This window comes from Panicum virgatum, chromosome 1K (assembly GCF_016808335.1).
Source record: "Panicum virgatum strain AP13 chromosome 1K, P.virgatum_v5, whole genome shotgun sequence".
NCBI lineage: Eukaryota > Viridiplantae > Streptophyta > Magnoliopsida > Poales > Poaceae > Panicum > Panicum virgatum.
The window spans coordinates 32,036,853-32,040,390 of record NC_053136.1 but is presented as its reverse complement, the minus strand read 5'-3'; positions in this window follow the sequence as shown (position 1 = coordinate 32,040,390).

The following is a 3,538-nucleotide window of genomic DNA, read 5'->3' as shown; positions in this document are numbered from 1 at the left end:
CTAACGTTTTGGGGCGTTTCAAACTATTTGGGTGAATTCGGGACTGTTTGGTTGCCATCTGAAACTCGGTGCACAACGGGCCGAACTAGTGGAAAACTTCGTGCCACGAAGTCGCGTCAGAATTTTTCGCAATGAACACATCCAATCACCGCATTGGACCCTAAACTGACGGTTTGGTGCATTTCATACTACTTTGGTGCATTCGGGACTGTTTGGTTGCCTTAAGAAACTCGGTGCAAAACGGGCCGAACTAGTGCAAAAGTTCGTGCCATGAAGTCGCGTCAGAATTTTTCGCAACGAACGCACCCGATCCACCCCATTGGACCCTAAACTGATGTTTTGGTGCGTTTCATACTATTTGGGTGCACTCGGGACCGTTTGGTTGCCTTACGAAACTCGGTGCACAACGGGCCGAACTAGTGCAAAAGTTCGTGCACGAAGTCGTGTCGGAATTTTTCACAACGAACACATCCGATCCACCCCATTAGACCCTAAACTGATGTTTTGGTGCATTTCATACTATTTGAGTGCATTCGAGACTGTTTGGTTGCCTTACGAAACTTGGTGCACAACGGGCTGAACTAGTGCAAAAGTTCGTGCCGCGAAGTCGCGTCGGAATTTTTCGCAACGAACAAATCCAATCACCGCATTGGACCCTAAACTGACGATTTGGTGTGTTTCGTACTATTTTGGTGCATTCGGGACCGTTTGGTTGCCTTACGAAACTCGGTGCAAAACAGGCCGAACTAGTGCAAAAGTCCGTGCCATGAAGTCGCGTCAGAATTTTTCGCGACGAATGCACCCGATACACCCCATTGGACCCTAAAATGATGTTTTGGTGCGTTTTGTACTATCTGGGTGCATTCGGAACCGTATGATTTTCTTTCGAAACTCGGTGCAAAACGGGCCGAACTAGTGCAGAAGATCGTGCCACGAAGTCTCATCGGAATTTTTCGCAATGAATGTAATCAATCCACCCCATTGGACCCTAAAATGACGTTTTGGTGCATTTCATACTATTTGGGTGCATTCGGGACCATTTGGTAACCTTACGAATCTCGGTGCACAACGGGACAAAGTAGTGCAATAGTTCGTGCCATGAAGTCGCGTCAAAATATTTCACAACAAACGCACCCGATCCGCCCCATTAGACCCTAAACTGATGTTTTCGGGACTGTTTGGTTGCCTTACGAAACTCGGTGCAAAACGGGCCGAACTAGAGCAAAAGTTCATGCCATGAAGTTGCTTCGGAATTTTTTGCAACGAACACACCCGATCCACCCCATTGGACCCTAAACTAATGTTTTGGTGCGTTTCAAACTATTTGGGTGCATTCGGGACTGTTTGGTTGCCTTACAAAACTCGGTGCACAACGGGCTGAACAAGTGCAAAAGTTCGTGCCAAGAAGTCGCGTCGGAATTTTTCGCAACGAACGCACCCAATCGACCCCATTGGACCCTAAACTGACTCTTTGGTGCGTTTCGTACAATTTGGGTGCATTCAGGACCGTTTGGTTGTTTTACAAAACTCGGTGCAAAACAGGCCGAACTAGTGCAAAAGTTCGTGCCACGAAGTCGCGTCGGAATTTTTCGCAACGAATAAATCCAATCACCGCATTGGACCCTAAACTGACGATTTGGTGTGTTTCGTACTATTTTGGTGCATTCGGGACCGTTTGGTTGCCTTACGAAACTCGGTGCAAAACAAGCCGAACTAGTGCAAAAGTCCGTGCCATGAAGTCGCATCAGAATTTTTCGCGACGAATGCACCCGATACACCCCATTGGACCCTAAAATGACATTTTGGTGCGTTTCGTACTATCTGGGTGCATTCGGAACCATTTGATTTTCTTACGAAACTCGGTGCAAAACGGGCCGAACTAGTGCAGAAGATCGTGCCACGAAGTCTCATCGGAATTTTTCGCAATGAATGTAATCAATCCACCCCATTGGACCCTAAAATGACGTTTTGGTGCATTTCATACTATTTGGGTGCATTCGGGACCATTTGGTAACCTTACGAATCTCGGTGCACAACGGGACAAAGTAGTGCAATAGTTCGTGCCATGAAGTCGCGTCAAAATATTTCACAACCAACGCACCCGATCCACCCCATTAGACCCTAAACTGATGTTTTCGGGACTGTTTGGTTGCCTTACGAAACTCGGTGCAAAACGGGCCGAACTAGAGCGAAAGTTCATGCCATGAAGTTGCTTCGGAATTTTTCGCAACGAACACACCAGATCCACCCCATTAGACCCTAAACAAACATTTTGGTGCGTTTCGTACAATTTGGGTGCATTCAAGACCGTTTGGTTGTTTTACAAAACTCGGTGCAAAACAGGCCGAACTAGTGCAAAAGTTCGTGCCACGAAGTCGCGTCGGAATTTTTCGCAACTAACGTACCTGATCCACCCCATTGGACCCTAAACTGATGTTTTGGTGTGTTTCATACTATTTGGGTGCACTCGGGACCGTTTGGTTGCCTTACGAAACTTGGTGCACAACGGGCCGAACTAGTGCAAAAGTTCGTGCCATGAAGTCGCGTCAAAATATTTCACAACAAACGCACCCGATCCACCCCATTAGACCCTAAACTGATGTTTTCGGGACTGTTTGGTTGCCTTACCAAACTCGGTGCAAAACGGGTCGAACTAGAGCGAAAGTTCATGCCATGAAGTTGCTTCGGAATTTTTCGCAACGAACACACCCGATCCACCCCATTATTCCCTAAACTAACATTTTGGTGCGTTTCGTTCTATTTGGCTGCATTCGGGGCCATTTGGTTGCCTTACGAAACTCGGTGCAAAATGGGACGAACTAGTGCAAAAGTTCGTGCCACGAAGTCACATCGGAATTTTTCGCAACGAATGCACCCGATCCACCCCATTAGACCCTAAACTAATGTTTTGGTGCGTTTCATACTATTTGGGTGCATTCAAGACTGTTTGGTTGCCTTATGAAACTCGGTGCACAACGGGCCGAACTAGTGCAAAAGTTCGTGCCATGAAGGCGCGTCGGAATTTTTCGCAACAAACGCACCCGATCCACCCCATTGGACCCTAAACTAACGTTTTGGTGCGTTTCAAACTATTTGGGTGCATTCGGGACTGTTTGGTTGCCTTACAAAACTCGGTGCACAACGGGCTGAACTAGTGCAAAAGTTCGTGCCAAGAAGTCGCGTCGGAATTTTTCGCAACGAACGCACCCGATCCACCCCATTAGACCCTAAACTGACTCTTTGGTGGGTTTCGTACAATTTGGGTGCATTCAGGACCGTTTGGTTGTTTTACAAAACTCGGTGCAAAACAGGCCGAACTAGTGCAAAAGTTCGTGCCACGAAGTCGCGTCGGAATTTTTCGCAACTAACGTACCCGATCCACCCCATCGGACCCTAAACTAATGTTTTGGTGCGTTTCAAACTATTTGGGTGCATTCGGGACTATTTGATTGCCTTACAAAACTCGGTGCACAACGGGCTGAACTAGTGCAAAAGTTCGTGCCAAGAAGTCGCGTCGGAATTTTCCGCAACGAACGCA